The sequence below is a fragment of the Chamaea fasciata genome, unplaced genomic scaffold (genome assembly GCF_029207755.1).
Source record: "Chamaea fasciata isolate MVZ Bird 193981 ecotype frontalis unplaced genomic scaffold, bChaFas1.0.hap1 SCAF_13, whole genome shotgun sequence".
NCBI lineage: Eukaryota > Metazoa > Chordata > Aves > Passeriformes > Sylviidae > Chamaea > Chamaea fasciata.
This window is the reverse complement of record NW_027094098.1, coordinates 489005-511634: the sequence shown is the minus strand read 5'-3', so window position 1 is coordinate 511634 and position 22630 is coordinate 489005. Positions and strand designations below refer to the sequence as shown.

Here is a 22630-nt window from a genome sequence, read left to right as displayed (position 1 = left end):
CTCTCCTCTCCCGGGGCGGTGACTGCCTGTGGGAACGCCCGAGCCCTCAGCGGGAGCCCCGCGCTGGGCCCTGCCCGAGGCTCCGCTCCGCACCCGGGCTCGGTGCCGACCGAGGGAGGGGCTGCGGCCGCGGCAGCGCTCTTGTGGTGGTTGGGGTTTGGGAGGTTTTGGTCCACCCGTCACCCGGGCACGGGGAAGCACCGGGGTTTGAGGTGCCGGAGCCCGGAGTGAGCCCTTGCCCGGCGGCGAGCTGCGCTCAGGTGTCCTCAGCCTTCACTGCGCTTTTGGTGGAAATATTCTGTGGTGACTTAGAAGCCACGGATGCTGTTTAACAACGGGGCCAAACCCCGTAGCTCTGTGGTCACTGCCGTCGCCTGTCACCTCAGAGACCTCAGCTTTGGCTGGTGTGCCCGAAGTTGGAGGCTTTCACCGGGTTATTTTGGGTCCCAGCCCGGGCTCCCCCAGTCCGTGCTCTGCTCTCAGTGATGGGGTTCGGTTTTTCTACAAGTGCTGCAAGCGTTTGTGTTAAAATGAGATGTTTTAGGGATGGGCTGCAGCACAGGAATGTGTGAAGTGTAGGAACCAGAGAAAACACCTCCAGTACTTCAAGGCAGACCTTTGTCATCACTTTTTGACTCGCACAGGTCATGTATAATTGCTCTCATGTTTTCATCTTAAATTACCTCATTCAGCACTAGCTGAAAACAGTGATGAAATTCCCAGTGTTTTTGTGGTGCTGTGGTAACTGGGTGTTTCTCCGGGCAGGTGCCAGACCCTGGTGTGCAGTGGGGGTGTCAGCATTGCAGGGGCTGTGACCCGGCTGTTGAATTGCTGCAGAGTCCATTCTGAAATGCCAAATTCCACTCATTTGGTGTCCAGCTTCTTTCCAGAACGTTTCACTTGATAGTTATAAGGTAATGTCAAAGTTCCTCCCATGTTCTGTCTGACATAATCTTGGAAAGGTGATGCAATATGTATATAAATCAGTCAATAGTTAATTTATAGTTGGAGAGTCTAATTTGAAGAAACTTACTTCAAAATTGAGAGCTCTAGTAGATATATTGCTAATCACAATTTGGGTGAAAGCAAAGGAATAGAGTCATGTAATTTCCTTTTTACTTCTGCTGCAAATTAAACTATGCAGTATTTTGTACAGATACATGTTCTTATGCATGATTAAGTGTGGAGTTTCTTTTTGTTTGGAATATCTAAATAATATTTTCCTGGTTTGGGACAGAATGTCATCTGATTAGCTGTGATGCTGTAATAAATTGTATGAGGACCCTCATTTAAAACTGTGTAGATTGCTGTTATGCTGGAATCTGAAATCTTTATATGCTTGAGCAGTTCATGAATGCTGTGTTATAAAAGCAAAACAAAAATGAGTTTGAATGGGAAGAGAAAAAGCAGAAGCTAATTGTGGCAAGGAGTTTTCCTCATTTCAGCATTTCCAGTGAAGTTTGGAAACAGTGTTTTAAAATATATTTTATTCAATTTTATGCTCTTTGGGTATTTAATGGCATGTAAGTGGTCAATGAGAATCCATTTTCATTTGTGACCTTACCATATAATGTTGCAGCAAACCATTAGTTACCTACAGCTGCATTTCTATTATTTAGAGCATCACTTTTGTCCAAGTCTTTCTGAAACCAAGGGTCATTTCTCATTTGGACTGTGGAAAATTTTGCAACACCTAAAGAGCTTCGCCTCTCATGTCTTTGTTCAGTCAATGGGTTCAAGTTGGATTAGGACTGAGTAAAAATGTAAAAATTTGATTCACAGGAAATGAAATGAAGAGTCTTCTCAACTATCAGTGTGACTTTAGAAATTTGAGGTGTTTCCAGGTACTGAGACTTTCTTACTGCCTATTTTCTGTATTTTTTTTTCTGTAAATTTTTCCTATATAACTAAGCCATGCTAAATGCATGGAAATGCTCCTACAGCTGGGGAGACTCCTCAGAACAGATTCTAATGCAGCTTAGAAGGCTTTATTAACCCATTTTATGTGCAGTGGATTTGAGAGGGGGATAAAAATCAGTTCTTAGTGAACATCCTTTAGCAGTATTCCCTGTCAGCTTCTAAGTAAATAGTAAGAAATGCTGGATTTCATAGTGATTACAGGGTAACTATTGGAAAGGAAAAGGGCATTACTGCCTCTGATCCATTTTTCTGAAATGTGCCTTTGGGTATTTCCTAAAAGGAGAACAGTCTCAAGCTGAGTTAAAACACCTCATCTCTTTGGTAGCTGGATAGACATGCCAATAATTCCCAATCCCGTGGTAAATCGCTGGTTTGTTCCAAAAGATCTCCTGGGAGAAGATGAACTACCAGGGCCTCCCACAGCAGGATTTTCTCTTGTATTTTCACATGCAGAAAACCTACTTCACCTGGGGCCTCTTAATTTTTGCCATAGACAGGATGACAGTAAGGGGTGATGTGACTTTGAGCATGCACATTAGAAACAAAAGTTAGAGATAAAACTTTCTGCAGCAAATATAGGCAAAAATTTTCTAGTGGAAGTTAAGAACTTGTTCTCTTAAGATTTCTGAGGCAGACTGGTGCAAAACCACTTTCAGCAAGTGTGTAATAACCGATTGTGAGCTGAAAGACTATATCTACAGTATCTGTTACCTTCAGCAAAACAAACCTGATTTTAATCCTGATGGCAGATACTTCATTTATGCAAAGATGATGACATTTACAAAACTGTAATTTCAGAACAGAAAACAGTCATGGCCCTTGCTGCCATTTTTTTTTTTTTCACAGCTCTACTTTGTAGCAGGACTCCATTGGTCTCTCAGTCCCAAGCCTAACCACCAAATGCCTGCTCTCATTTCCTCTTTTCTGGTAGTATTTGAAGGTGTGAAGAATCTGGTGGTGATAGGAGTTTCCACCCATTACCTTCTACACGGGTCTGTGGTCTTTTGTGTAGATTCACTGTTTGAAGTGTTTTGAGCATTGTTCATTGTCTTCAGCTTTGCCTTAAGGCTGGGGTGAGAGGCTTGTCTTCTCTGTCAGGCTTTTCCTCCAGGTTTTCATGCTTTTCTTAGTGAAGGACGTGAGCTCTTTATGGATTAGCAGTGTCACAGATACTGACTTTGGTCACGTGAAGGTCTGGCTGCCATAAATATTTGGACTGATGTCCAAGTGAAACAGGAATTAGGCTGCCTTTCCTGAAGTCTTGTAACTTTAGAGATTCCTTTGATAATGACATGCATTAATTACTACTCCTTATCTTTGCAGTATTTTATACTGATTTTATACTGTATTTTATACAGTATTTTATACTGATTTATATTAAATCAGGAGTACATTAGTTACTACTCCTTATCTTTGCAGAATTTTATACTGATTAAGGAAGAGTTTCTATGTGTTGGTCTGCCTGCCATTTTTTCTAACTTGGAGCTGAGTTGTGTTGTTCCTACTCTGTCAGGGTTTGCTTCTCTGGATGTTTCATGTGCCTGTGCAGAGCTGTAATTGAGTATGGAGCACTGTATGCATGGGAGAGACTGTGGTAGGCACTACATCTAGGAGAAATTATCATCTCTCTGCTTAATTTACTGTGTTTTAGAACTTGAAGATGAGTAATACTCCATGCCTAGCAGAGTTTAAGTGGAATGATGGGTTATTTTCTTTTTTCTGGAGGATGAGATGTAGAAGTTAGCTGGCTGTGCAAGGGAAGATCCTCGTGTCACACGCAATCATGTGAATGTCTACATGTTTGTATAACTAAGTTACTGCAGAGGCTTTTTGGTGATAAGAGTCTTAAGAATTTGAGATTAAAATGAGACATGCTTATGTCCCAACCACTCCACAGTTCTGCTCATTTGAAGGAACTTTTATATATGATTCACTTATAAACCAGAAAAGTAGTTTCCTGACAGTTTTGCTGAGATGTCCTTTTAGAGCATTGTCAATTCTTGTGATGTTTGGTGCTTTTAAAGCCTTACTTCCTTGAGGAAGTAATGCATTAAAATCTTGGGCTTTTTTTTTTTTTTTTTTGCTTTCTTAAATAAAACCTATTTTTGGTGTTTGTATAGAAGGTACATGCACACGTCATTTTGGAGTTCCTAAAAGATTGAAAATCTGGGCTACATATAAGAGGAACCAAAATCTCTCAAAGCTTTACAAATACCCCCATGCTGCCTTCTGTTGTTGAGGGCAGAAGACTGAGCCCTGCATTTTGAACATTTGAGACTGTAGTTGGTTTTTAAGAAGAATTGAAATTACAAAAAGGTTTTTATGGTGTTTACTGCCTACACCCCTTTTCATTTGATTTCAACATGCCAGCTGCCAGTGTTGATTCTGAGCAATGTAAGTGTTCTACTTCCCCTTCTGACACTTTTCTTTGCAGTTGATATAGATGGGAGAACAAGGAAGTGTATGTATTGATGCAATTTTCTTGCTTACCACAGTCCTATTCATTGTTGGTTTTATATTCCTCTGACTACTGGAGAAAACCGTGCTGTGAAAGAAAGCATGCAATGTTTTCTGATTTCTTGGTTGGTTTTTCAGCTCTTTTGAAAAAAATTGATTTTTGGTGTTAATTTAAGGTTCAGGAGATTAAGATTCTCTTTGTGCAAAGAACAGAGGCGGTATAGAGGGGTGCAATTCACACTGTGGTGTTCTCAGTCAGGCAGGGGGGATTTTCTTTTTTTTTTCCAAGTCCTTTTTGATTTGCAGCTGTAAGTTGTCTCATCAGTCAACAAGAACAAGCTGGAGACCATCAAGTCAATGAATTTAGACCACCACATGACATCAGCTTGTAGTACCATGTGCTTTTGCTGCACACCTGGGAGGAATGAAGAATCTCCTCAGCTACCTGAGGCAACACAGGTGGCTCCTGCTTTAAGAGTGATGTCTCAGGGGTGTCAGATATCAAGAGCTCCAACGCTGAGGAAATTCTGTCAGATTCTGTTATCTGATGAGATGGTAAGATGTTAAGATAATGAGTAGAGGCTTTGTTTTGGTTTTAACCCTATCTCATTTGTGGGTATTTTCAGGGACTAGAGTTGCTGTGTTCCTTTAAGGAATGGAAAGAGGAGGTTAAGGACTGCCGGTCTGGCTGCTGCTCTGGCGAGTGTGGCTATTCTCCACTCCCTGCCCCTGCCATAATTTCTCCCCATCTCAGCAGGGAGAGGTAGCTCTGTCCTGCTGTCCCCTCAGTGAAGGAGCAGGACATGCCAGGCACAGCAACAGGAGCTGTGGCACGTGCACCACCCACCCCATCCCTGGGACAGTGGGCTAGTGATATTTTTACAGATTATTGTCAGAAGGTATTAACTAAAGGTTCTCCTTTCATTAGTGTAAATGGTTATCCAAAAATGCAAACTGCAGTGGCATTGGTGCATGGGATTGGGGTTTTTTTGTCTTAAAATGCTTCAGCTATACCGTCAAACTGTCAAATAATAACATGGATCAGTCCCATGCTGTTACTAGAACAAGGCCTTTTTTGCAGAAAGAAAAATATATCCTATTGTGACCTGGTGAGACAATAGGGGAGTACTTGAATCCTAATTTCATTTTTCAGTTGTATGATTTCAAAGCACAGTTTGGCCACTGCAAATGAACAACTTTTGGCAGCTACTACCACTAACATTTAATTCTCATGTATTTGTTTCTGCCTGGGCTGTAGGCTTGGGTATTTTCCCTTGTTCAAGTAATGATTAATAATGCTGTATTCATGTCTTTCAAGCTGTCCATCTTAATCAATCTTCTTGCTCATACTGGGGCCCATATTATTTAGACCATTATTGTGTTGTGATAATAATTTAGTTGAATTTATTTTTATTGCTACAGCCATTGCTGCTATCAAAAGCCAAACACAGTATCAGTGAAACAAGATAGTGTGCAAAATCAATCCTAGTAAACCTTTAAAATGAAAGCAAACATCAATAATGAAACTGCAGACTGTGTGTGTTTGCACAGGAGCAGGGTGGAGGATTGAGGTCACCTGCCCCAGGCGCGTCGCAGTTTTGGGAACCACCAGGGGAGAGTTTGGTGAAGTTGATATTTGGAGTCATGACACAGATGTTGAGTCAAGAGACTTCAGAGAGAGATGTCAACACAGCTCTCTTCCCCACACTGCGTGTGGGTGAGAGAGAGTGTTTAGGGGAAATAGCTCTGCCTTGGGCTTGCCAAATAATGGGTGAGCCAAACTCCCATTTCTTGTGCACATTTGCTGCTATTGGTAGCAAGGTGAAGGAAGGATTTGATGTTGCTGTTAAAATCTGGTAAAATAATAGACACTGAGAATTTTTAATCCACTTTTTAGTAATAGGCTAAAGATGGATTATTTCCCTGAGGACTTAGGTGTATAAACCTAGATTGAAGCTACCGTCAACAGAGTTGGAAAGTCCATGTGCAGCAAAGAGCTACTTTGCAAATGTGTCTGAAGACAGGATTTGTTGTTAGAAATACTAGAGCCAGTATTCCAGACATATTTCTTGAGTAAATTCAGCTATTTTTACTTCTTTGCAACTGGGACATTATTACTCAGCAATCTGTTGTGTCTCTTGTCAGAAAAAAGCTGATTTTAAGGGAGTTAAAATTCTATTCAAAAGAGGCTGTAGAGTTGCTGGGTCTTGATGCCAGTATGGTGTCTTGTGTCTGCTGAATTCTAGTGCATGGCCTTGCTCTGCTACACTTGAAAATTGTTTATGGGGTCAAACCCAGATTTCTGGTTAGTGTTGATATAACCCTATATGTCTTTGAACCCCTTTTAAGTACATGCAGTTTAATTCAGTTGGTCTGTGTTCCCTTTTATTTTTGTAAGCTGATTATTTTATGTATAATTAAATCTCCTGGAATTTACATATCATTATATATAATTGAATAGTTAATGATTTACATATTTTATGTTCTACAGCATACCTGAATAAATGATCATTCAAGCCCGGATGATCTACAACACACCTGAATGTATAGGAAGTTTTTGTAGGCGTAGTGTCCTAGATCACCATAGAATTTTTCTTCCAGTCCAGCCGATATTAAACATGATTCACTGCATGTCATTCTCATGACTGAACTGGTGCCTGTGGGTTTTTTGTGCCAGAAGAGTAAATGGAAGAACAATTTATATGTTCAAATATTAACTAGCTGCCTTCTCATGCTGTCTGTACAGTAAATTTTATTGCTAAGGACAAATAGGTGCTGTTTTTCTTTATTGGTCACATTCTTCCAATGGTTTTGACTGCTTGAAGATTAGAACAAAACTTTTAGAGGGACAGGTTTGCCATGTTTCCAACTACTTTTACTCAGCAAAATTTTTAAGACTGTGTTTGGAGGCAATTCCTTTTAATGTTTCTTCACTTTTGTTTATAGGAAAGTGTGTTCTGCATGCAGGTTTTGAGCTGTGAGGAAGCTTTTATGAGCTGGTTATGCAGAGGATGGCAGTGGTATAAATCATTGGGAGGAGGAAGAAGTGAGAAAAGAAGTAAGAGTTCCCTTTTGGTTATCCAAATTTTGTTTCCAGGTAGGCCCAGAGTAGAAGAGGGGAAGTCATTCCTGGTCTCGTTAAGTAAGTTTTTTACCTGCTCATGCTTTTAGGAAAAAGTATAGGTTCAGAAAAAACTTCAGAGCAATTTAGGACTTCAGAACAATTGTTTATTCTCTGTTAATGACTTTATATCCTCCTCCTCCACAGAATATACCTGTTGTATTTCCTCCTTTATAGCAGTAGGGCAAACTCAGGTTGAGTGAAGACTTTATAGACTTTGTTTAAATGTAGAAGAATGCACTCTAGAAGTAGTAGTAAGTGTCAGTAGTGGTGAAAAAGAAAAAAATTAAATTAGGGATATGTCTGTGTCAAATCCATGTATTTACAACTCTCCGTTGGGGATCAAAATCTTGATGTACTGTTTTAGTATATATATATATATATATCTAGGAAAAAACTCCCACTGAATTGCAAAGACCTAGTGTAATTCTACAATTTCCTTTTTAGAATTTGTGGGATCACACTTCCTAAGCATCCAGGTATTTTAAATGGTTTTTCCCCAGGCTTCTTCAGAAAGCAAGGTTCTTCTGCCAGCAATTCAAAGCACCTGACCCAGATTCCTGTTCTGAGTTGCCCTATGGAGGATGGTTTTGTTTTGCATTAACTATGGGAAAAGTTTGTTGCTTAAAGCAAATGCTTAGAATGTCTCATGTGGAAAAAAATCCCCTCTATTTTATTTCTCTAACTACATTGACTTGAATAGTTTGATAATAAATATGTATAATACCAGTTTCATTCAACTTATTTGAGACCAGACAGAAAGTCTGAGTGGAGCTTTTTCTGTGTGCACACCTCCTGCATGGCAGAACTCGGAGGAGGAGGTGAGGCGATCCTTATCTTGTGTAGGTGCTGTTTTCTGTTGTGGGTACTTTACCATCTTAAGTCTGACTTAATCACTTGGCTTCGAAGCAAAATGAAAAACTGCTAAATATCTGCCCACCATCTGCATGGTTCTTAGCACAGGGGGGACAGACTTAGCAGCTCACAGCTGCTGAAACAGGGAGTCGTATCAGCCCCCATCTCCTCGTTCCTGCCTACGTGTTCTCACTGAGCACCTTGTGCCAGCTTTGATGCTTGCTGGAATGCTTCAGGCTTTGATTTTACTATTGAAATATCAGCAAGGTATTCCAGGGGAAAAGAACCAAACCAACACATCCAAACCCCAAACAAATATGGTCGATTTCCTACCCCTTTATTGAGCAACGTTGACCTAGTAATGGGCTTCTGTGCTTGAGAGACATGGGATAAATGGACAACACAAAAGGAGGGCAGCAAAAGTTCTTCTTTTTGGCAGCTGGAGCTGTTGTGATGGTTCTGGCACGTGGGAAAGAGCCTAACCTATGATGATTTTATCAGACTGGGTTTCAGTCACACGTGCAGCACAAAGGGTTAAATTACATTTGGCCCAGTATTTTTTGAGCACCTGCAAATGCATCTGAGTTTTAAGTCTGATGTTTGTGAGTGCTAGAGTAGAGCAATACATGTGACAACATACCCTGCAATGCTTTCTTTGAAGTTAAATGCACTCGTGTGTGGGTCTCTCAGCTGCTCAAAGGGCTGACTGCTACATTTCATTCATCCAGCTGTAAACACCAAACTTGTCTTAGATACCAAATGTTTTCAGGATCCAGCTTGTGTTTCTCATGAACTGAGTTCTGACGCCAGGTGGGTGGAGATAGGAGGAAGAAAGGATTTTGATGTGCTCTTCCCTTTCAGAAACATTTAAATCTTGAATTAAAAAAAAAAATCAGAAAATTATCACATTCACCTTGTATCTCATGTTGAAAAGATTTTATTCCTTGAATCCTAATTCTCGTATTGGGTGTAACGAGAATTCACCTTTTTAAACTGAGGACTTCTTTGGTGGGCTTGTGATATTGCAGAGAATTATGGAATTATAGTAACAGAGCAAAAATCTTCAACGTCATCCTAATCTGAACTGAAACCTATTTTGTTTCCAGGAAAAAATAAATAAATGGAGACTCAAGCCCCGGGGTCTGCTCCCAGGCAGGGTCATGTGCTTCCAACTGCCTGTGTTTGCGTGTTGGTCCAAATGTTCCAGCATGGATTCATCTCTTCTTTACTTTCTCATTTTCTCCTCTGAGACTTTTCCTGTTGGTTTTGTCTTCTTGGGAATGTCCTTCTGTTGGACGTTCCTTCTGCTGTTATTGTTTGGATGCTTTTGTGGTCGTCTTCCCTTTTTTTTCCTTGTCTTTTCCTTTTACTCTTCTTTTTTCCTCCTTTTACAGGTATTTCTTGATATACAAAATACCTTTATCTTTAGCCCAGCTTCTGGTGGACAAATGGTCACAAGGGAAATGCGCAGATGGCTTAAACAGATGTTCCTGTCAAAATCAAAATATTTAACTCCTGAATTCCTGCTAGACATTGCCTCTGATGAATACTGCCAGAATGGTGGCCAGGGACTTGTGTGGCTCCTTTTCACATTGCATTACTTTAACCTCCACCTATGAGCTTTCAGGAGAAATGAAGGCTGCTGAGAAAAACTTTTATTATTTTCATTGGCAAGTTAACCTGGAAGTCAGTTAGTAAAGATCTGTGCTTGTGCCAAAATGGAAGAACTGTTTTGAACTGGAGGAAGGAATCCACCCTGAGTTCTCTCTAGCAAGGCCTGTGTGAGTTTAATTTTTATCAACATATGCAGATTGTCACTGTTGGTTTAGTTTTGGGTTTGTTTCTCAAGTTTTTGTTTTTGAGGGTTTTTTAAGATGGGCTTTTTCTCCTCTGTGCCAAAACTGAAGATGAAATGTCAAGATATTCAGCGAAGAAATTGTGTGTGCTCTGGGGAATATTATTTGAATATAAATATATCCTTTATGCAAGTTGTTTCTCATATTTTCTAATACTGTGATATTTAAATCAAATTGCTTTTCATGAAGTTGTGATTTGGATTATCAGTCCTTTATTTAATCAGGGAAAATGTACAAATCATTAGTAACTGACAAAATATCCTAATAAAAATAGAAGCACATGAGTACAGTCATCGTGAGCTAAAAGTACAAGAATATGACTGATTTTTATTAACTGAGTTCCTTGTGAGTGCCTTTCAAGTTCTGGGAAATGGACAATTTCAGAGTTCAGATGCTTCAATAAGAAAAAGGTTAAATACTTGAGTGAACTAATCTGTAGGCACAAGAGAAACTTGATGGTATAGTAGGTGCTAAGATTCATTTATGATAAGTTATAATGGAATTTCCCGGGAACTATATATTCCACCTACTTGAATTCATGTTAATTCAAAAGACTGGCAATGTGCAGCAAATGCCAAGACATAAAAAAATTTGGCACGTTATTGTAAAACATGGGACTAAGTATATGCCTAAGCCACTGCCTGTAGCTCTTGGGATTTCTAGTGTACCTTGTGGTCCCTGCATGTTAAACTTGTGGTTCACATTTAAACATTTGTGTTTGTCCAGAACATTGAGCCTGTGTGTTTTAATTCAGAGCATGGGGTCTGCACAGAGCAGGAAGTGCTACATATCCTTTTTGAGATGAAGTCACAGTTGTTGTATCCAATAACTGTGGTGACATGTTAGAGATATTCAGAATTCCTTTGCTTTGTGTTTATTTTACAATACAGATAGGCAGAAATTCTGGAAACATTCCAAGTAATTGGCATATTAAAGGGACAGGGTTGGTTTTAATGAATAACAGTTGGTTTGGGCCAGTTTGAACAAATTTCCTATTATTAATGGAATTTTAGTGCAGTGTTGTTCTACTCAAGGCAATCTGACTGACAGCTCTTTCAACTTTTAAATGTCTCTGCAGATTGAGGCTTGAGGGACCCTTATTTGGACATCAGGAATAATTATCATGTTAATCCCCTTTTTAATACTAGTAATTCTAGTTTTGACTAAATGAGTCATGTGCATTTTGGTTCAAGCAATTGAAAATCCTCTGTAAATGGAGTCCTTCCAAGTACTAATTTGTTGCCTGGAAATGTGCTCTTCTTTCTTCTTTATAGCTTTATTAAAAGACAGTTCTAAAAATACTTCATTGAAGATAGTTCAGGAAAATAAAAATTAAAAATACAAAAAGACCTCCAAAACTCTAAACCCACAGAAAAAAAAAAAACAAAAAACAAAAAACCCCCCAAACAAACAACCCCCCCCCCCAAAAAAAAAACCCTAAAGAAACTCTCGGATAAAACTTTTTTTTTCACTTGACAACATACAATTACAATTTTGTATCTTAACTTGTCTTGTGAATGATGAAGAGTCATTCCAGATCATTTTGCTTTTCTTGTTTTTTTGTGAGAAAACTGTTGCTCAGATCTTGGAAATATCACGTGGGCTAAAAGTCTTTCCTCAGATTTCAGTAGCAGGTACATTTTTCTGAGAAACTGGATGAATCAGTGGTATTGAAATATGCAACGTAAATGTTAATACAGCTGATAAACTTAGGTGACATCTACAATATAGTATTATTGTGAAGAGAAACTAATGTAGATGGATAAATCTACTTTGCAGAGAGTCTTCAAACTGTTATTTTTAAGAACTTATTATCCTACAGCACAGAGGTAACCCAATCTTATGGAGATATCTATTGAAAATCTGCCTGATTTCCAGGTACGTGTGAATGAGCACGAATGATGGTTATGACTGTCAGGTGTGGGTGTTTAAAACAGTCTATCATTTTCCCAGTTTCAAGTTTCACTCTGCAAGGTGCTGAAAGTTTCTCTGTGATCCAGAGAAGCAGGAAAGCTGCCTGCCTGAGGCCAGTGCAGCTCTGACCTGGGCACCACTTTGTTTTGCTTGACAATTCTGATTGATGTGCGTGGCTGCAGTCAGGGCAGTTTAATTGTCATCTTCCTGGCATAAGCTGGTATATAAAAATTTTCTTAGTTGTCACAGGGAATAAATTGAAAAGGTTGTGCTCATCTTTTCTTGATTCTCCAGCTCAATGTGCCGTTACCACAGTAATGAAGAAGTGGTCCCCTTTGGTGAAGCTGGTGGGAGTTTTTATCTGAGCATTTATTGGTGAGGGGGTTGGGATTGTAGGGAGAGTGTCACATCAGTCACAGAATAGTGGTGCAGCTCAAATATTGAGAGGAGTTGTTTGTGCTGTAACCCCCGGAGACTGGTTGTGCCTAATACACCCACATCAAGCCCCAACCCTCTCTGTAAAAGAATATTTTCCCCAGAGTCTAAAACCAGTAGATCTAAATAAGTGTTTCTGACCATTCTGACTTTGGTAGGATCATTAAGACTGTTAATTAACTTGACCAGAGTAGCAGTTTAACTGGTATTCTTGTGCTGGTTTCTTACCAGCTGGTCTTCATATGACATTTCTGCCATGTTCTGTAGAAATTTTTGGTGCATCAGAACATGCTTGAGAGAAGCAGCACGTTGTTCTTCGAGATTCCGATTCGTGCTTTATTTAATACGGCAGATGAGGAAGGTGCTGGTTTGTATCACTGTTACGCCCGATTTTGGGAGAAATTCTCTCCTGTGATCCCAGTGAAATGGAATGTGCTCTAAAGGATGAGGTGCTTGGAGACCAGGAGAGCTGTTATGTAATCACTTGCTTTTGCTGTAAGATGAACACAATTCAGCTACCTATTGTTTCAAATGCATTGCTGTTCCCAGAGGAAATCTTTCCTTAATGTTATATATTAATAGGCTAAGTTCAGCTGCAGGGCAAGCAGAACGAACTGCAAAGATAAAGAAACCACACCCGGGTCTATGATGGCCGAAGCTGTTCCAGTTTGGGACTGCTGCTGTTGGGAAGGGCTCCCCTGTAGAGCCCAGGCTTGCAGGATGTGCTGTGTCTGCTTTCCAATAAACTTTCAGAATAGCGTGCTACATATGGGGGATCTTTGTATATATAACATAAAATAATTTAACATTTTCTGGTTATATTTTCATTGAAGGGATTGTGTATATTTAGTTGTTACAATCTGCTTTTATTATTGAAAATCTTTTAAGTGCTACAGGGTGCAAGAATGGGGAAGGTGCTCAGGTCTCTGCACTCCTGTGGCTTTTTCCTCAGATTAGTACTAATACATGATCTATCACTTATAACTTTGGTATTTTCAAACTATGTCCTGGACTGCTTACTGTCCAAAAGAGAATTCTGATGAAATTTAGTTGGTGTTAGGTGGGGTCCTGAAATACCAGGGTTCCCAGGCTTGAAATCCAGCAGCTACATGATACAGGAGTTTGGAAAGCACACCTTTAAGGAAGGGATCCTACTACTATGTCCGTGTTTATACCCCGTTTTTGACAATGTTGTAGAGAACTCAGTTGAAGAGCTGAAAGTCAGTGCTCGGGTTTAGCTTTGAGAGTCATCATTCCTCAGTGAGGAATGAAACCCTTCGACACTGGGGAAAACCAGGATAAAGAGCAACAGTGCACTGACACCATTCAGTTCAGCTGCAAACTTCACTTCCAAGAACTGGAATCTAGAATAACTTATGAAGCTTTGGTGTTTTGTTAGCTCAGGCATAGGTGAAGTACAGGTAAGGAACTTCAGATGCAAAATCATTCATTCAGAGAGTCCTCTGGGGATCTGAAGGAATGAAATTCTTGGCAGGGGCAAACACTGTCTTTAGACAAAATGTCACGTGTTAGTTGACCTCCTTTTGTTGTTTATTTGCATTATAAGTGAAACATCTAAAATTAGATGCTTTGTAGGAGATTATCTAAAACAGCAGTGTTCAGGCATGTATTACAATCCATCTGGTGCATTTATCCACAAGGAAGTTGAATGGCAAATGGAAACAGTGCAGAGTTCAGTTCCATGGCTCTTAAAGTCTGTTTACTCTGTCAGGAGCTGGTGCTTGTCCAGGGTGTCAGGTTTCATCACTTGGCTTGTAGCTTTACACATCATCAATTGCAAAATCAGATTGATTTCCATCATCAAGCAGAAGATGCTTATCTTTGTCTCATGGACTGATTTTGGCTTAAAATTCTACTGTTTCTGAGAAGGGAAAGCTGCTTTCTGTAGTTATTGAAAATGTAACTGCAGGGGAAAAAAGCTCCCAAACAACAAAACGCTAAACCCCAAACAACAAAACGCTAAACCCCAAACAGAAAACCAAACCAGCCACAAAGGTCTTTGGCAGCAGAAATGTAATAGAAGGAATTGTATTTATGGCCCATTTAAAGAAGATCAAAGCAGATAGATGTCTTGAGATAACTTGTCCTTGTGAGATGGAAATGTTAATGATTCATGAGGCTGAATCTCATTTAAATGTGAAAAATCCTTTTTCATGCATATTATTATGTTTCTTTTCCTTGTCCTGTGTTCTTTACCAAACTTTTGGTGATTCTGTTACTGTTTTTTTTTGTTTGCTTTTTGTTGTTGTTGTTGTTTTATCCCCTTAGTTATTGAGTAAAGTTTTGGAGAAAAGGATAAAATATTTTCCTTTAGTCAGTTTGCAAAAGTTGTTGGGATATTAATCTCTCCTTAGAGTAGAGCACAGAAGAGATGAAAAGAATGAATTGCTCCTTCTTGTGCTCAGGGCATGTTTTATGTGCCCTTGTGCCTCGGGCCATCCACTTGTGATCAGTTGCTACTGGCTAAGACGATTTCCCGAATAGATCAAGTAACCCCCAAATCTCATGAACAGTCTCCTTGCTCCCTATTTAACAAGAAATGCTACTGTTTTCCTAATCCTATTATGTTCTTTGCAGAGTACATTTAGTTTCCCAACCACTCATGTGGACCTTTTCATTTTCTGTTTGTGCCTTACTGTGAGCAAAAGAAATACATTTGAAGTGGCAAAGGGAAAAAAAATCAGAATGTTTAATGATGTTACAAACTTAGTGAGCCTTAACAGATGTGTGGCAGGCCATATTTTTATTGTGTGATTCTTGGTATTTGCGGTATTTAGCTCTTGCCAAATGACTGAAAGTTCTGCTTGAAACAGTCGTAACATCACAGATGATATTTTTATCATTCAAATTATTAGAAACCAAGACTAAAACAAAATTATCTAAAAGAAGTATGAAAAGCGGGGAGTCCTTTATTTTCTGAATCTTTGGAATGTGTTTGCCTCAACTTTTATCCTGAAGATGTGTCACCTAGAAAGTTTTTGTGTCATTCTCTTGCAATCACATGAATTTCACACCTAAGTTTTTGGGAGGGAAAAATCTGTGGCTGTTTTTGGTCTTTCCTGTAGCTGTGCCTGAAAGGAGCCCTTTCCACCCAATCCTGTGTAAATTGAAATCCTGTGACTTGGAAAGATGTGGCAACTCTAAGGGGGCAGGAAAGTAGAATGTGTGGCTGAGTTATGAAGATAATGAATGGCACGGAGTGGGCATATTAATGTTACAGCTTCTGGAATTGGAGATGAAAATCTCTTTAGGAGAGGCTCACACAAATAAAAAGGGAAGGATGCCCTTTGATAAGAGAACAGATGATTGACCATAATGGGTGAGGGAGGAAAGTGAGAAGTGAAGTTTGCATCAGTATCTTCATAATGGTGTAGAGAGATTTGGGATAAATCTACAGACCAGGGCAGAGAAAATCCATCTCAAGGCAGAATTATCTGAGAGTACCTTTATGGCCCTTCTTTAATGGATTTTGCTGGCTGGATATTTGAAATGCTTCTTCCAAGCAAGGAAGTAATTTCTTTCAGGGGCAAAAATTTTAAAACTCAGAATATTCTGCAGTAATGTCACAGGCTTGGACATCACTAATGCAAATTATTGGGTCTTTTACAGGGAAAGGCTTTCAAAAGGATCTAAGATTCTTTTTTTTCTTTTCATTACCTATGATCTGTCCATGTGCTTACTTTAGACTCCTTAGTACTAGAAGTGCAGCTCTAGGATTCTTCAAGAATAAATTGAGTGTGAATGATGGATATTTCTCATACTTCTATTTAAAAGATAAAGGTTTGGAATAACAAAAGCTTTCTTTTTCCTAAGTGTTGCCTAGACGAAATTTACTTAATGTTACACAAATATCTAGTGAGTCACGAAAAAATCTCATTTCTTCTCACTCACACACTTTACAAAGAAGACTAAAATATTCTTTTATAGTCCTTCACTTGCGACAGAGTCTGCCAGAAATGTTTGATTAGCCCAATGATTATAAAAAGCAATATTTTCATCTGTTTCATCATTTTCTATAGCCTATTGAAGCAGAAGTCAGTAGGGAAATTATTTATTCTTCCTCTTCAGTGCTGAGGGTTGGCGGGAGTGCTCTATGAACCTCAGTCAGATTAAAATTAAGCATGGACACCCTTGTTCAAGAGGGATTGATGTATTTGATTAGAAATACTTAATTTTAATGAAAATAACTCAGTGGCATTGAAAATGACTTTTAATTATTGCCATAAAAGCTTAGTAGCAAGATGTCATGACCAAATGGAGGTTTTCTAATGTAGGAAAGTAGAGATACAGCTCTGTACAGTGCCATGGACCAGAGACCAAAATGCAGATTTAAGGGGCTGAAGGTGATAGAGGAGTTTTAGTGATGTTGTGACAGTTCCATCCTTTGATTTCAACAATGCAGAACAACTGCTTTTAAACATCACTATGGCAGTAAAGAGGTCAAGTGCTGAGCCAAAGGGATGAACCACTGAGTGAAGAAAACCCCATGTATTTTAGTCCTGTATGTAGAGGATGCTCACAAGCGTGAGCATCAACTAAAGCAAAGATGCATTTATGGCAATTGGGATTAGAGTCCTCTGACGGTTTCACAGTAAATAGGATAAAAAACAATGCAAGTTATATACCAGGATTCCTCACAGATAACTGAGCACTGTTACTGTCCTGATTCTCCTTTCTTGTGGTTTCACTGGGGCAAATCTTTCTGTTGCCAGCTTCAATATTTCTACAACAGTATTTTTTTTTTGCTGCAAGGGCCATGAACTGTCCTCTACACTAGGAGTGAAACAGACTCCCCTGTCTTCCTCAAAGTGCACTGAAAACCTTTTAGGGTGCAAATCAATATACCTTGAGCAGTTAACTTACATCCAGATAATATAAATTGTCCTTTATCAGCAGAATAAGTTGTTTTGTAATTTCCAAAAACTTGAGAGCTCATTAATGTGAACGCACAAATAATATTATAATGCACATACTAGGCAAACTGTCCTAGCCATGTGTCAAATAAATAATTGTGAAAGTAATTTATCACTCTGTATGTCAACAATCAAGAGACTGGATTTAGAGGACATTGTCATTTAATGCTATTAATATAATACTTAATTTTGATGAATATTTGATTTCTCATCATTGTTCCTTTAATCAGCTTCTGCAACAAAAACTTTTAAAATATCTCAAGTTATATAGAAGAGGAAATTCCCAAACAAAATACTTGTCAGAGAGAGTTTCCTAACTTCCTTGTTTGTCTGACAGTGAGCGATTCAGTCTGGTTAATGCTGACTCAGGTGTAAATTTTTTTTTTGTTTGTTTTTCTTTTTAATCTTCCCGGTTTCATGTGGATACTCCCATTGACCTGATTCTTCTGGTAAGGGATTTTCATACTGTGACTCAGGAGCAATGCAAGCAATGTGACAACTACAGGAAAACACCTGTTAGTATCTGGTAAGTTGTTATTTACATTTTGTTTATTCCTTCAGCTGAGAAATCTGGAAGATTTGCCAAATGTTAAACCTTGCAAGCCTAAAAGCTTCCTCTCGCCTGAGAAACAGTCTTGCCACATTTAATGGAGCACTTTCTGAAATGAGGAATATTCGGAGACCCGACCTGAGGTGAGGAACAAATCATGCAGGTGAATGCTCACACTGGGCAGCAGTTTCATACCTGAAGCGTTTCTCCTTGTGTCCAGAGTGCTCTGGCCATGCACATTGCAGCCATGTCCTTGTGCCTGAACAAAAGCTGGCACAGCCCCAACAACTTTGCAATTCAGACTTCTTGGGTCTCCGTGAGACTTCTTTATGCCCTTTGCTTCCTTAGCACTGTACAAGAAAATGTCTTGTCTTGGCCCTGCTGATTCAGGCTGCTGTTGATACCCCAGTGGTGCTGCAGTGACCCTCACTAGTGGTCAGCAAAGTGGCACCAGTGCCATCATTCAGACAGAAGAGGTTTTCCCTGCATCAGGTTAAAAGTCTTATTTGATATTTCATCAAAGAATTCCTGACCAGCTCAGCTGCTGTCTTGGTTTGAAAGACAGATGTCTTCTAGAAAAGGCAGGAGCCTCCCTTGGAATGGAGAATGTTAACCCCCTCCCTTCAAATTATTTTAATTTTGAAATTAAGGGGCTCTCCGGCAAGGATATGAGGATAGGAAGAACAGCTCTTTACTCGTATCTGTAACAAGGCAAACAACAATAACTATGGCATTAACAACAAAACAGAACCAGGAACCGAGACGGGAAGGGATGGAGGAGAGGCTTTGCTTCCCAAACCCCGGGGCATCTGATCCCGGTGCCCCTGCAGGACTCTGAGGAGCACCGAGCTGGAAGGGCAGGGATGAGCAGAGATCCCGGGCTGGGGATGAGATGTATCAGGAGCTCTGCAGTGTTTGCTGTAAGGGCAGGGATGAGCAGCAATCCCGGACTGGGGGTGAGATGTATCAGGAGCTCTGCAGTGTTTGCTGGAAGGGCAGAGATGAGCAGAGATCCCGGGCTGGGGGTGAGATGTATCAGGAACTCTGCAGTGTTTGCTGGAAGGGCAGGGATGAGCAGAGATCCCGGGCTGGGGGTGAGATGTATCAGGAGGTCTGCAGTGTTTGCTGGAAGGGCAGGGATGAGCAGAGATCCCGGGCTGGGGGTGAGATGTATCAGGAGCTCTGCAGTGTTTGCTGGAAGGGCAGGGATGAGCAGAGATCCCGGGCTGGGGATGAGATGTATCCGAAGCTCCGGTGGCAGCCGGAGCTGCGGGAGGCCCCGGCAGGACAGGAAAAGACGAGCTCAGGATAACGGGGCACACGAGCAGATGGTGGCAGGTCCCTAGCACTGGACTCCGGTGGTGACAGTGAATTCTCCCCGCAGTCGGCAACAGCCTGACCCGGCTCCTTCCGATGCCAAGAGTGAGAGAGCAGCTGCCCCCAACCCTGCCTTTTACCTGCCCCCAAAACTCTTGATATCTTCCCCTTTGGAGAGAAACTCCCAGAGACAAAGTGTAGCCAGGTGCTACACTCCTCTCCCGACTTAGAGCACTTGTTTTGTTTTGCTTAGGTACCCGTAAGTACCCAGTAGTTAGTTTCCCAGCAACTTATGGGAAAAAAAAATCTATAAGATGAGTAAAAAAGAAAGAGATCTAACCCCCCCCCCCCCCCCAGCTGTGTACTTTGTTTTCTCTTCAAATCTTCGTGTTTTTCCTCATTAGATGAATTGCACTGCTTAAAACGACATCAGGAAAGCCCAGCAGTAGAGCCACAGTTGGTCCTGTGCTGTATGTTCTTGTTTGCATCAGCCTCAGTAAAACTGGCTGAATATCCATGAATTGTCCTGGACTTCAGTGGAAGGCAGCAGGAGTTTTTGCTCCATTTCTGTTCCTGTAATCAAGCTCACAGACAACCCGGAGCTCTTTAAGGTAGAAGAGGGAAATGAGGATGATATTACTTTCTATTCAGATGGGTGAAAAATCCCTCCTCTTTGCTTGCAGACCTCTTTAAGCAATTGGCTTCCAAAATAATCTTGCTGTAGGCCAAATGTTAAACACATCACTGATCAACAAGGAAATTAGGGTCTTTTTTGGCCTCACCCTGTTGTAGCACCTCAGCTATTTCTTTATTACTGGAGGTGCCAGGAACTAAAGGGAGTCGCCATTTGTGCACTAAATTAATTCCTTCTGGTTTTTGTAATGAATTGATTTTCCCTTGTACACCAGGCAAAGCTTCACCCCTCTAGGTTACATCTTTCTTCTTTTCTCTCTGCTCTGAGTGCCTGTAGGAGGGGAGTGGCAGGCTGTGTCCTGGCAGAGGACAGTGCCAGGACGTTGTGCAGCTCGGGGCAGCCTGTGTGACATCGCTGTCCTGGAGCCCTGTCAAACACACCACGGACACTTTGTAATTTGAAGGCTAAAACTGAGATCTGCCCGAGCCTTTGCAAGCAAGAGCCAAGAGGTAGAAAGTCAGAAAGCAAAACCAAACCAGCCTTTTAGGCAGTGTCAGGAGGTTTCTGTAAAATTTGCCACAGGCAGAATCTGACTTGTTCATTTTATGAGATGTTTGATTTTTCTGTGAAGTCACATTTTGGAGCTCTATGCCTTTGGTTTTTCTTGGAAACATTTGGGGGGACTTTATATATATCACGGTACCAGAAGGTTAAGAACCAAGCATTTCAGTGCCCTGCATAAACCTGGCATTGAAAATATGTTTGTACAGCTGTCACCTTTGTCCCTTAAGCTATTCTCTTCTGTGGTCACTGGGTGTTTTTCATGTGTCTGTCAGATGACAGCCCGGGAAGGGACACACCTTGTGGGAAAAGATTCTTTAAGTCTGTGCCCTTTTGACACGGTTCTGAGGAGCAATGGCCAGAAAAAGTTTCTGGACTTTGTGAGTTCAAAGAGAGTTCATTGCTGAATAAAAACTCAGTTTTCTTGAATGGCAACTAGAATTAAAATGTGTGTATCAGAATTAAGTAGCAAGAAAACACTTGGTTAAATATTAATCAATTTTTGTAGAATGTGTTTTGGTGTGTGCAGGCTAGAAAGAGATTAAATATTGCCTGGATCTTTCTGCACTGTTGCAAATTCAGTGCAACAACCTTCTGGCTAAATAATTTATGAAAATAAATACCTGAAAGTGGATTCTTAAGCCTTCCTCGTTAGTGATGTCAGCTTAATCTGTCAGCAGTAAAAATACAAATTCACATAGTTAAGCAGTTTAGCCATTTAGAAATAAAATCAGGACCAGAAGGGAACGTGCTTTGCCCATTTATATCCTTACTCTGTTGCTCCTTCCATTTGAGGTGAGTTGCCAGAAAGTGTATTCAGTATACCAAATATGTGCCTTTCTAGCATTTTATCACCCTATCCTACATCTTTATCTTGGAGACTTCTGATACTCTTGAAGAAAGCAGTGCCTTTGGAAAGCAATCAGGAGATTTGGGGGCAATCTTTAGTTATATTATGTGCTTTTTCCATTCTACCATCATGGTTTAAAACTGTTCTGCAGTACCACTGTGTGGAAGTAGTGCTTGGGTAAAGAGCTGCTTAGAAATAAGTTTTTTTGCTAATACAGTTGCTGCAAATTACCTTTTGTTTTCTGTAGTTCTAGTTTAATCTTTCTCTACAGCATGAGAAGCAAAAGAAAAATGAGAATGTCCTAGGGAAATAGGTGATGACTCTGTTTTCTTATTTGTAATTTGTTTTGGATTTTTCTTGCTTTTCTCTATGCTGCTCTTTAGTCTTCTTTATCCATGGGCACAGAAACAGAAGCAGGCGAGGCAATCAAAACAGGATGTGGAGCACTTATCCTCAAGATGATTTTGGGCAGTGGAAATCACAGTTAATTGCAGCTAAGCAGTGGTGTTTCTGATACATCCCTTTTAGGTGGACACAGGACAGAGGGTACTGTGGATTTAATTAGCATAGCCAGTTTGATAACCAAGATGCTTTGGCAAGAACAAACAGAGCTTTGAAAATTACAAGAAAATTGGATCAAGACTGGCAACAGAAAAAGAAGACTGAATCAATCTCTGCAAGCAAGAGGTGTTGTAAAGTGTATAAGTTTGTCTGTGTCATGTTTAACCTAATCATTGTAGTAAAAATGATATATAAAGATTTGTAGCACACAGTAAAAAAAAGAGTTCTGATCACGAATCAGCCTTCCCGTCTCTCTCAATCGTTGATACTTAGGCATGGTGTATACATTTTTACAAAAGCTGAGATCTGTGTTTTTCACTAACAAAGAAGGAAATGGATCTCATGCAGGGGATTAAAAGGAATCTTTCTCTTTATATGTGCTTTGGCTGTTCATTTGTGAACACACCAGCTGTGATTTCTTGGAAATCTTATCTTGGTGTGCCCTTTCAAAGAACAGTGAAAAGCTCAGATGAATGCAGTCTGTGCTGGCAACCAGCTGAAAAGTCCCACATGAGTTTTATGGAAAAGCTTAAACATGAGTTGAGGGATTCCACAAGATGAGATTTTTGGTTTGTGGTGGTTTTATTTTTATTTTTTTAAGCCTTTTGATTCTGCTAAAACCTGGTTTGGTAAGTGATTCCATATCTATCCATCTATCCATCTAT

The 22630-nt window shown here is 40.2% G+C and overlaps 1 long non-coding RNA gene across 3 annotated transcripts; it reads left to right on the top strand.

The window, feature by feature from the left end:
- The first annotated feature begins 2 nt into the window (after positions 1-2).
- On the top strand, positions 3-22202 carry LOC136296437 (uncharacterized). 3 transcript variants are annotated; one of them, XR_010722925.1, is made up of 5 exons: positions 3-644; positions 766-914; positions 1783-1844; positions 17947-18018; positions 21933-22202. It is a non-coding gene; the product is annotated as an uncharacterized lncRNA (long non-coding RNA). The 3 variants fall into 3 exon arrangements; XR_010722924.1 differs by lacking the exon at positions 17947-18018 and adding an exon at positions 18054-18185 and having other exon boundaries at positions 20-644; XR_010722923.1 differs by lacking the exons at positions 3-644; positions 766-914; positions 1783-1844; positions 17947-18018 and adding exons at positions 4802-4932; positions 18054-18185.
- Positions 22203-22630: the final 428 nt, after the last annotated feature.